Source organism: Dendrobates tinctorius, unplaced genomic scaffold (genome assembly GCF_039654945.1).
Source record: "Dendrobates tinctorius isolate UK_male_01 unplaced genomic scaffold, ASM3965494v1 ptg000370l, whole genome shotgun sequence".
NCBI lineage: Eukaryota > Metazoa > Chordata > Amphibia > Anura > Dendrobatidae > Dendrobates > Dendrobates tinctorius.
The window spans coordinates 5,137,772-5,150,141 of NW_027362036.1; positions in this window are offsets into that span (position 1 = coordinate 5,137,772).

Consider the following 12,370-nt stretch of genomic DNA (forward strand, 5'->3'; position numbering starts at 1 on the left):
GGGACACACTCGTGGACTGCTTCGGATCGTGGGTGAGTATTTTTGTGGTTTGTTATGTTAATATTTATTCCGTAAAAGACAATGGCTTCGGGGAACAATGTGACAAGTATTGGTAAGTATGTTACTCTATGTTATATGTACTGTATGTCTATGTATGTATTGTATGAATGTATTGTATGTAGTATGTATGTAGTATATATGTGGTATGTATGTAGCATGTAGTATGTATGTAGCATGCATGTAGTATGTATGTAGTATGTATGTAGTATATATGTAGTATGTATGTAGCATGTAGTATGTATGTAGCATGCATGTAGTATATATGTAGTATGTATGTAGCATGTAGTATGTATGTAGCATGCATGTAGTATATATGTAGTATGTATGTAGCATGTAGTATGTATGTAGCATGCATGTACTATATATGTAGTATGTATGTAGCATGTAGTATGTATGTAGCATATATGTAGTATGTATGTAGCATGTAGTATATATGTAGTATATATGTAGCATGTAGTATGTATGTAGTATGTATGTGGTATGTATGTAGCATGTAGTATGTATGTAGCATGCAGTATGTATGTAGTATATATGTAGTATGCATGTTGCATGCATGTAGTATATATGTAGTATGTATGTTGCATGTAGTATATATGTAGTATGTATGTTGCATGTAGTATATATGTAGTATGCATGTTGCATGCATGTAGTATATATGTAGTATGTATGTAGTATGTAGTATGAATGTAGCATGTATGTAGTATGCATGTTGTATGTATGTAGCATGTATGTAGCATGTAATTTTTTTTTTTTTTTTTTTACATTCAACACATTAGCCGGGTGATGGGACTACTACTGTCCCATCATTGGCTAATGTGTCAATCACTGTCATGGTAGCAGGCATCGCCCGATGGGACTTGTAGTCCCATCGGACGATGCCTGCACAGACCCCCGAAGCCTGCACAGCCCCCCGGCAGGCCGGCACAGCCCCCCGGCAGGCCGGCACAGCCCCCCGGAACCTGCACAGCCCCCCGGCAGGCCGGCACAGCCCCCCGGCAGGCCGGCACAGCCCACCGGAGCCTGCACAGCCCCCCGGCAGGCCGGCACAGACCACCGGAGCCTGCACAGACCCCCTGGCAGGCTGGCACAGCCCCCCGAAAGGCCCGTACAGACCCCAGAGAGGCTGTACAAGGGAAAAATAGGATTTTTCTTATTCCGATACCGGAAGTCCCATAGACTTGAATGGGACTTCCGGTATCGGAATCGGCGATACCGATACTTTTTTTTAAGATCGGCCGATCCATTCCGATCCGATACTTTGAAGTATCGGACGGTATCGCTCAACTCTAGTCACAATACATCAGGGAGAACTTGGCAAGGGGGTTTATTAGAGAGTCGGTGTCACCAGCGGGGGCGGGGTTTTCTTCATACAGAAGAAGAGTGGAGAGCTGGGCCCTTGTATTGATTACAGGGGTCTTAACGCCATAACCGTCAAAAACAAGTACCCTCTTCCCCTGATATCTGAGTTGTTTGACAGGTTGTGTGGGGCCTGGATCTTCACTAAGCTAGATCTACGGGGGGCTTACAACCTGATACGCATTCGTGAGGGGGACGAGTGGAAGACGGCCTTTAATACCAGGGATGGCCACTATGAATAATCTGGTCATGCCCTTTAGCCTCTGTAATGCACCAGCCGTCTTCCATGACTTCGTGAATGATGTCTTTCGGGATATGGTCTCCACCTCAGTGGTGGTCTATCTGGACGACATACTTATCTTCTCTCCAGATTTGGCCTCTCACCAGAGAGACGTCTGCAAGGTCTTCTACTGCTTGCGGGAGAATTCTCTCTTCGCCAAGTTGGAGAAGTGTTAGTTTGAGCAGGAGTCTTTGCCTTTCCTGGGCTACATCATCTCAGCCCAGGGGTTGGCCATGGATCCTGACAAACTGAAGGCGGTAATGGACTGGCAAGAACCCCACTCTCTTAAAGCGTTGCAGTGTTTTTGGGGTTCGTTAATTTCTACCGCCAGTTCATTCCCCACTTCTCTACCTTGGTGGCTCCCTTGGTCGCCCTCACCAAAAAAGGAGCCAATCCCAAGGTTTGGTCGGAACAGGTCTCCGAGGCCTTCTCTGCCCTTAAGACCCATTTTGCTGGCGCTCCTATCCTCCATTGTTCCGAGTTGGATAAACCATTTAACCTAGAGGTAGATGCCTCTTCCGTCGGTGAGGGATCGGTCCTTTTCCAGAAGGATGCCCAAGTTCGGAAGCACCCCTACTTCTTTTTCTCTAGGACCTTTTCACCGGCGGAGAGAAACTACTCCATCGGGGACAGAGAGCTGCTGGCAATGAAGTTGGCCTTCTCCAAATGGAGACATCTCCTGAAGGGAGCCCGGTTTCCCTTTCAGGTGTACACCAACCATAAAAACCTGGTGTACTTGCAAACAGCCCAGCGGCTGAACTCTCGCCAAGCCAGGTGGTCACTTTTCTTCTCCCATTTCTGCTTCACCCTGCACTATCTGTCCGGTGAGAAGAACGTCCGGGCTGATGCCTTCTCTAACTCCGTGGTGTCAGCGGAGGAGGAGGAGGCTGAGCTTCGGCTAATCGTCCCCTCCGAGAGTCTGAGGACCGTGGCTCCGGTCACTCTAGAGTCAGTGCCGCCGGGCAAGACTTTTGTCCCTCCCCATCTGTGGCCAGAGGTCCTCTCGTGGCCTCACGTGTCTAGGGTGGGCGGTCACTTTGGGACAAAGTGGACCACGGAACTCTTGGCTAGGACATATTGGTGGCCGCATATGGCTCGGGACATGGGAGAGTACATTCGGGCATGGGTCTCCTGCGCCCAGAACAGGTCCTCTAGGCAGAGACCGGCCAGACTACTTTACCCCCTACCAGTAGCGGACAGACCTTGGGAGATGGTCGGCATGGATTTCGTGGTCGGCCTGCCCAAGTCCAGTGGCAGTACGGTCATCTGGGTGGTCACCGATCATTTTTCTAAAATGGTGCACATGGTGCTACTCTCATGGCTGCCTTCTGCCCGAGGTCTGGCGGCATTGTTCAAAAAACACGTGTTTCGCTTGCACGGTATGCTGGACAAGATAGTTAGTGATCGGGGTCCCCAGTTCGCGTCCCGGTTTTGGAGGGAGCTCTGCAGACTGCTCAGTATTGAGCTAAATTTGTCTTCTGCCTATCACTCTGAGACAAACAGGTTGGTTGACAGAGCTAACCAAACCCTGGTCACATACCTTCGACATTTTGTCTCGGCCAGGCAGGATGACTGGTCATCCTTACTACCATGGGCAGAATTTGCCCTGAGCAACGCTGTAGCCGATTCCACCGGTCAGACCCCGTTCCTCCTTAACTACGGCCAGCATCCATGTGTTCCTGTCCCGATGCCAGTGTCATCCACTGATTCCAGGGTGGCAGACTGGGCAGTGAAGGCTCGGGACATTTGGGACCGCACTCAGGATGCCATCCGAGCCTCTAAGGAGAGAATGAGGGTGTCCGCCAACACGCATCAGCATCCCGCTCCGACTTTTGCCCCTGGCGACTTAGTGTGGCTCTCTGCCCGTAATATCAGGCTGCAGGTCGAGTCCACTAAGTTTGTGCCACGCTACATTGGTCCCTTTAAGGTCCTCGAGCAGATCAGTTCTGTGGTCTATCGACTGGCCCTTCCACCACACTTGGCTATCTCTGACACCTTCCACATGTCCCTTCTTAAGCCGGTCCACATGTCTCGGTTCTCCGAGTCATCTTCCAGAACATCTGACCTGTCCTCAGACGAGTTTGAGGTTAATGCCATCGTGGGATGCAGGGTAGTACGTGGAAAAAAGTTTTATTTGGTAGACTGGAAGGATCATGGTCCAGAAGCTCAGACTTGGGAGCCAGTGGAGAACATCCGCACTCCGCTCCTCATTGTGGCATTTGAGCGTAGTGAGGCTCAGAGGGTAGGGGGCCCTAGGAGGGGGGGTAATGTTATACATCAGGTTCCAGTCGCTGCACAGCAGGAAACCCGAGCCTTGCATTCGGCAGTCTCCCATTCCTCTCCAGCTGCAGAGAAGGCTGCTTAGCAAACTTGTCGATCCAGGTTGCTCTGCTCAGACCAGCTCTGTAGGTTTGGTTGCTGCTGCCACCTCTGGTCCAGTTATAGCAACGCATGCTGGTCAGCAGTGAGCTACTCCAGGGACTAAGTCTTCCTTTCGGTCCACTGAGCATGCCCGTGGGACGATCTCTCATTGGAGATCGGAGGTCACATGCTCAGGTCCTTCTCCAGCTCGGATTGGACCATCAGGAAGGTCAGGAAAGTCCGGAAGTACGCGGCTATAAATGGTTCGCAAGGCCACTCAGCCTTGCGCTAATATAGAGAAAAATTTAGACCATGTGGAGTGAGAGTTGTATGCACGTATGAATATCTCTGGTGAATGACTAATTGGAAACCCCTACCCTTGGTACGCATGTGTTGTGTAGCCTAGCCTGTTAGCGCCCAGGCTGAGGAGCAAGTAGAGGGCAGAGTCAGAGACTGGCATCAACGCCAAGTGGTGGCTTGGTCTGTACGCGACGGTTCTCTTGATTGACACTCAATGTCGCCAGCGTCACTTAGTGGCATCCGCAGTTGCGACACCGTACGCTTAGTAGGTCTAGAGGGACTCTGACCCTGTGTCCATAGTGCTGAGTCCTGTGACCTGATATTGAGCGTTTACCTTGCCGAGCTCTGTGAGTTTTAACAGGCTACGGCATTTATGTTCAGCGGTAGTGCGGCTCTGTGAAGCAACAGAGTCCACCTCTGTACTCACCGAGTGACGTTAACCTGCGTGTGCCCCTCTATTAAACCGCCATATAGCATCCGCCATTACTAGCAGCAGTTTACCACCCCTGCACAGTGGACCCCGGGCTGCGAAAGCACCTTATTACCATCTTTATTATTTAGTGTGCTCCGCCAGCCCTAACACTAATCACGTGATAAGTTATCACAGATTCACCCGTGCATCGGAGGCACAGGAGAGGCCCAGCCAGGCACGGGTGGTGACAACTTTGTGGGATTATCACAAATTCCTCTTACCAGCGAGCCAGGCAGGATGACCGGTACAGGGTGATAACATTCCCGGGTGCCAGAGCACAGTATACCCAGTGTGATTGGCAGTTGTCGGTTACCAGAGCGGCTTGTACTACGTTTCACAAAATAATGAGGGCTTCGATTTCTCCCGGATGTCTATTCATGTGTGTCCATGTCTGTGATTCACTGCTGCTTTCCATGGAGACCTGGAGCAGAAAAGCATTTTTACATACTTCCTGTTTTGCCCATAGGGCGTGTCCCTGGTATTTTTCATATTGTCACATCTGTTTTGTGCTCTGATTCCCTTTTTTATTTTTGCATTCTGAGAAAGTTTTAGCTGCAGTGTGAGAATTTTGAGGAAAGCTGAGTTACCAAGCTGTATATACCATTGTTCAGTGTGCCCTTTTGTTTTCAGAGATGTGACTTTGCTGAGAATAGATACACAGGCAGAGGAAAGGGGAAGTGTGCGTTGTGCATCTGTGCACGGACATATATTGTTGGAAGTTGTACTGAATTTTGATTTTTTTTTTTGGAGGTTTTTGAGTTATACCAACTCCTTGATTTTTTTCCTTTTCTTTCCCTTTTTTCCCTTTTAAAGTTTTTATTAGTTTTTGAAGTTTTCCCTTTCCTTTTTAAAGATTTTTACCAACATTTTGGGTTTTGCCCTTTTCTTTTCTTTTTAAAGTTTTTACCAAAGTTTTTGAAGTCTTTTTAATGACCTTTTTTTTGTAGTTTTTGGAATAGACAGAGTTGGTGTGATTTAGAAGGATAAGTATGTGGATTGACAGGCAGCCTTTAGGCTGTGGCATGGCATGATGTATTGAAAAGAAAAATGGAAGTTAGTTGAAGCTGGGTTACTGACTGCGTTTTGTAAAGTAGCAGCGGACTTACAGAATAGAAGCTACTGAGAGTTACCGTATATACTCGTGTATAAGCCGAGATTTTTAGCCCATTTCTTTGGCATGAAAGTCCCCCCTTCGGCTTATACATGAGTCATATACCTGGGGGGTGGCGGAGGAGCGGGGTTGTCAGAGATCATACTTACCTCTCTGCAGCTTCCCTGCTTCTCCACGGTCTCCCTTCCTGCCTTCAGCGGTCACATGGTACTGCTCATTAAACTCATGAATATGCGCATATTCATGAGTGTAATGAGCAGTACCACGTGACCGCAGAAGGTAGGAAGGGAGACCATGGAGGAGCGGTGCTGCCCCTGCAGAGACCGCGCGAGGGGAGGAAAGTATTGCGATATTCACCTGTCCGGGGTCTCCATCGCTGCTCACCACTGTCAGCTGCATCCTCTGTCTGCGACGTTTAGGCAGCAGGGGGCGCGGTGATGTGTTTAGGGCGCGCCATGCCCTCTGCTGCCTGAACGTCACTGACAAAAGACATGGCAAACAGTGGTGAGCAGCGATGGCCCCCAGGCAGGTGAGGTCCTGAGCAGGAGAGGTAAGTATGGCATTTTATTTTTTTTTTGCAGCAGCATATGGGGGCATAATATATGGAGCATATTATGGGGGCAGCATATGGGGTCATATTCTATGGAGCAGCATATGGGGGCATATCCTATGGGGCAGCATATGGGGGGCATATCCTATGGGGCAGTATATGGGACATATCCTATGGAGCAGCATATGGGGGCATATTCTATGGAGCAGCATATGGAGGCATATCCTATGGGGCAGCATATGGGGGCATATCCTATGGGGCAGCATATGGGGGCATATCCTATGGGGCAGCATATGGGAGCATATTCTATGGGGCAGTGTTGTGAATTGTCTTTCTGCGCTCCCTCTGGTGGTTACTGAAGGTAGTGGAGCTGGTCAGATTGACAGAGGTGTTGCGACTTCTCTTTCTGGGCTCCCTCTGGTGGTTACTGGAGGTAGTGGAGCTGGTCAGATTGACAGAGGCTTGCCACCTGATAATGATGATGACGATTGGAGATCTGGGGTTTCTGACTGGAGTATTTAAGACAGCTGACTTCCTTCAATCCCTGCTGGTGATTTTCTTCCTGTGCCTTCTGAGGTCTGGTGTCTCATGCTCTGTTCCTGCATGGTTCAGCTAAGTGGTTCATTTGCTAATCTTTTTGCATTTGATCTGGTTTTGTCTATCTCTGCTTTGTGCAGGTCAGCTTGCTCCTGCTGGGGCTGTGCTGGATCACTGCCCATATGTTACTGCTTGTGTTAGTTTGTTCTGTCCCCTGTTATATTGGTCTCTTTTTGCTTTACTTTCAGTATATACCAGAGTGCTGATATAGTGGGGGCGAAGTCATGTGACTTCAGTGTTTTTTATGCATCAGACATGTTGGATTTTTCAGGGTTTTTTGCGTGATTGCAGACAGTGTCTTTCCTTTCCTGTCCTGTCTAGTCAGTTTGGGCCCCATCATTTGCTCAGTCTATTTTTCTGCCTGCGTTTGTGTTTTCATCTTGTCTCACTGACAATATATGTTTGGGGACTATCTATTCCTTTGGGGTCTGCTCCAGGGCAGTTTAGATTTCACCTTCCTTGCTTTAGGCTGAGTTAGCTCTCCGGCTGTGCCAAGGCGTCTAGGGCATCGTAGGTACACTCCACGGCTACTGCTAGTTGTGTGGATAGGATTAGGGGTCTGCAATCGGCTTAGTTACCAGCCTCTCTGGTTTTCTGGTGGCTTAGCCTGGACCTGCTATCCTCCTTGGTGACCCATTCATAACAGAATCACCAGCTTTACTGTAGACTCTAGGGTACTCTAAAGAAGGAAAGAATTTTAAAAAAAAGTGTCAGAATTTTTTTTTGTATATTTTTTCCTCTTTTTTTTCTGGGGCCGTAGGAGGATATTTTTTATCTAAATGGAAACTAAGCAATTGACTGATCGTGTTGAGCAGCTCGCTGCTGAAGTGCGAGGAATTTCTGCCTATCTCGCTCAAGCATCTGCTGTTGAACCAAAAATCCCTACTCCTGATGTGTTTTCTGGGGATCGGTCTAAATTTTAGATTTTTAGGAATAATTGTAAACTATTTTTTGCTTTGAAATCTATCTCATCGGGGAGCTCTGTGCAGCAGGTTAAAATTGTCATCTACCTGCTGCGCGGCGATCCCCAGGATTGGGCCTTTTCTTTGACACCCGGAGATTCTATTCTGGTTAATGTGGACGCATTTTTTCAAGCCCTGGGGTTGTTGTATGATGAACCTAATGCTATTGATCAAGCTGAGAAAACCTTATTGGCATTGAACCAGGGTCAGGATTCTGCAGAGTTATATTGTCAAAAATTCCGAAAGTGGGTGGTCCTTACTAAATGGAATGACGATGCCCTAGCAGCTCTCTTTCTGAAGTGTTTGGCAGAAACCGTAAAAGATGTTATGGTGGGATTTCCTGTCCCCTCTGGTCTTGACGCCTCTATGTCATTGGCCATTCAATTTGATCGGCGTTTACGTGAGCGTAAAACTACATGAGAGGCGTTGCCGCCTTTTGAACGAACTTCTGAACCCATGCAATGCAATAGGGTTTTGTCTAGGGCGCAACGTCAGGAGTTTAGAAGGCATAATAAGTTGTGTTTTTTCTGTGGGGATGCCTCTCATACTATTTCTGTCTGCCCTAAACAAGAAAAGTGTTTTGCTCACGCATTTGCAATGGGCAGTGTACAGCCTAAGTTCCTTTTGGCGATTACCTTGATCTGCTCCTTGTCTACATTTGCCACTAAGGCTTTTGTTGATTCAGGAGCAGCTTTGAATCTGATGGATTTTGACTTTGCCAAACGTTGTGGTTTTCCCATGATACCCCTGCAGACTCCTATCCCTTTGAGGGGTATTGATGCTACTCCTTTGGCAGAGAATAAACCCCAATTTTGGACCCAGATGATAATGCGGATCACTCCGGACACCAAGAGAATTGTAAATTTTTTGTATTGCACAATTTGCATGATACTATTGTTCTGGGTTTTCCTTGGTTGCAAACTCATAATCCTGTTTTGAACTGGAAATCTGTGTCTGTGGTGAGTTGGGGTTGTCAATGTGTTCTTAGTGACACTCCTGTTTTCTCCACCTATCCCCAGTCTCATGATATTCCTGACTATTTGGCTGATTTTTCTGATGAATTTAGTGAGAGTAAGTCTGCGTCTTTGCCTCCTCAAAGGAGTTATGACTGTGCAATTGAGTTAATGCCTGGGTGTAAATTTCCCAAGGGTCGGCTTTTCAACTTATCGGCACCCGAAAATGATGCTATGCGATCTTATATCAAGAAGTCATTGGAGAAGGGTCATATTAGACAATCCTCTTCACCTTTAGGTGCTGGGGTTTTTTTGTGGCCAAGAAAGATAGCTCATTAAGGCCATGTATTGACTATCGTTCCCTTAACAAAATCACTGTTAAATATCAGTACCCATTACCCTTGATTTCTGATTTATTTTCCAGAGTTAAAAGTGCCTGTTGGTTCACCAAACGTGACCATAGGGGGGCGTATAATCTTATTCGCATCAAGCACGGGGATGAATGGAAGACGGCATTTAATACCCCGGAGGGTCATTTTGAGTACCTGGTGATGCCTTTGGGCTCACTAATGCCCCTTTTGTCATCCAATCTTTTATGAACGATATTTTATGGGACTTTGTGGATAAGTTTTTGATCATTTATCTGGATGGTAGTTTGATCTTTTCCAGTGATTGGGATTCTCATGTGGAATATGTCCGGACTGTGTTCCGGATTTTGAGGGAAAATTCTCTGTATGTTAAGGGATCGAAGTGTCTCTTTGGTGTACAGAGGATTTCATTTTTGGGATTCATTTTGTCCCTGTCTGCTATTGAAATGGACCCAGCCAAGGTGCAGGCCATTTCTGATTGGGTTCAGCCCACTTCTTTGAAGGCTCTCCAGAAGTTTTTTGATTTTGCTGATTTCTACAGTAAATTTATAAGTAATTTTTCTGGTATTGTTAAACCGCTGACTGATTTGACCAAAAAGGTCGCTGATGTGGTGAATTGGTCTCCAGAGGCAGTCTCGGCATTTCAGGAGCTTAAGCGGAGATTCACTTCTGCTCCGGTTCTTCGGCAACCTGATGTCTCACTCCCATTTCAGGTGGAGGTAGATGCTTCTGAGATTGGTGCAGGAGCCGTTTTGTCCCAAAGAGATCCGGTGACTTCTAAGATGAATCCCTGTGCCTTCTTTTCTCAAAAATTTTCCCCATCTGAACTTAACTATGACGTGGGGAATCGGGAATTGTTGGCCATGAAATGGGCATTTGAAGAGTGGAGACATTGGTTGGAGGGAGCTAGACATCAAGTTGTGGCCCTCATCGACCACAAGAATTTGATTTATCTTGAATCAGCCAAATGCTTAAATCCTAGACAGGCTAGGTGGGCCTTGTTTTTCACGCGTTTTAATTTTGTGGTCTCTTTTCTTCCGGGCGCTAAGAATGTTAAGGCGGACGCCCTGTCTAGGAGTTCCTTTGCAGATTCTCTTGATGTTACCGAGCCTACTACCATTCTAAATGAGGGTGTAGTTCTTTCCGCCATCTCACCCGACTTGAGACGTGCCCTGGACGAATTTCAGGAGGACAAACCTGAGCGTTGCCCTATGGGAAAATTGTATGTCCCTGACCAGTGGAGGAAAAGAGTAATGTCTGAAATTCATTGCTCCATGTTGGCTGGGCATCCAGGTATTTTTTGTACCAGAGATTTGGTGAGTCGGTCTTTTTGGTGGCCTGCCTTATCTCGTGATGTCAGGAATTTTGTGCAGTCCTGTGGGACTTGTTCTCTATCCAAGCCCTGTTTTCCTTCTATTGGTTTGTTGATGCCCCTGCCGGTGCCCTGGAGGCCATGGACCCATATCTCAATGGATTTTATTTCTGATCTTCCTGTCTCTCAGAGACTGACTGTTGATGATCTGTGATAGATTTTCTAAGATGGTCCATCTTGTACCACTCCCAAAGTTGCCATCTTCTTCTGAGTTGGTGCCCTTGTTTTCACAACAGGTGGTTCGTTTGCATGGGATTCCTTAGAACATTGTGTCGTACAGAGGAGTCCAGTTTGTTTCCAGATTTTGGAGAGCTTTTTGTTCCAAACTGGGAATTCAGTTATCTTTCTCCTCTACATTTTATCCTCAGACCAAGGGGCAGACTGAGAGAAAAAAACAGACTTTGGAATCCTATTTGAGATGTTTCATATCTGCTGATCAGGATGACTGGGTCTCATTTTTGCCCTTGGCCGAATTCGCGCTAAACAATAGGGCTAGTTCTGCCACTTTGATGTCACCTTTTTTCTGTAACTTTGGGTTTCATCCTCGATTTTCCTCAGGGCAGGTGGAATCTTCGGCCTGCCCAAGTGTGGATTCTGTGCTAGAGAGAATGCAGCAGATTTGGGACCAAGTAGTGGATAAGTTGTCCCACTCTCAGGAAAAGGCCCAACGGTTTTCCAACCGGCATGGGACCATTGATCCCCGGTTTAAAGTGGGTGATATGGTTTGGTTGTCTTCAAAAAATATTCCTATGAAGGTTGCATCTCCAAAATTCAAGCCAAGATTCATTGGACCTTATATGATTTTGGAAATCCTTATCCCCTTTTCTTTCCATTTGGCTCTTCCAGTTACGTTTTTCATAACGTTTTTAAAAAATCTTTGTTGAAGAGGTTTGTTGAGCCATTAGTTCCCATGGCGGCGCCTCCTGACCCTGTATTGTTTAAAGGTAATTTGGAGTATGAGGTAGAGAAGATATTGGATTCTCGTTTGGTTAGACGGAGACTCCAGTACTTGGCCAAGTGGAAGGGTTATGGCCAGGAGGATAATTCTTGGGTCTCTGCTTCTGACATTCATGCCGAGAGATTGGTTCATGCTTTTCACCAGGCCCATCCTGATCGGCCTGGAGGCGTGGATGAGGGTTCGGTGACCCCTCCTCAAGGGGGGGTACTGTTATGAATTCTCTTTCTTGGCTCCCTCTGGTGGTTACTGAAGGTAATGGAGCTGGTTAGATTGACAGAGGTGTTGTGAGTTCTCTTTCTGGGCTCCCTCTGGTGGTTACTGGAGGTAGTGGAGCTGGTCAGATTGACAGAAGCTTGCCACCTGATAATGATGATGATGATTGGAGATCTGGGGTTTCTGACTGGAGTATTTAAGACAGCTAACTTCCTTCAATCCCTCCTGGTTATTTTCTTCCTGTGCCTTCTGAGGTCTGGTGTCTCCTGCTCTGCTCCTGTATGGTTCAGCTAAGTGGTTCATTTGCTAATCCTTTTGCATTTGATCTGGTTTTGTCTATCTCTGCTTTGTGCGGGTCAGCTTGCTCCTGCTGGGGCTGTGCTGGATCACTGCCCATATGTTACTGCTTGTGTTAGTTTGTTCTGTCCCCTGTTATATTGGTCTCTTTTTGCTTTGC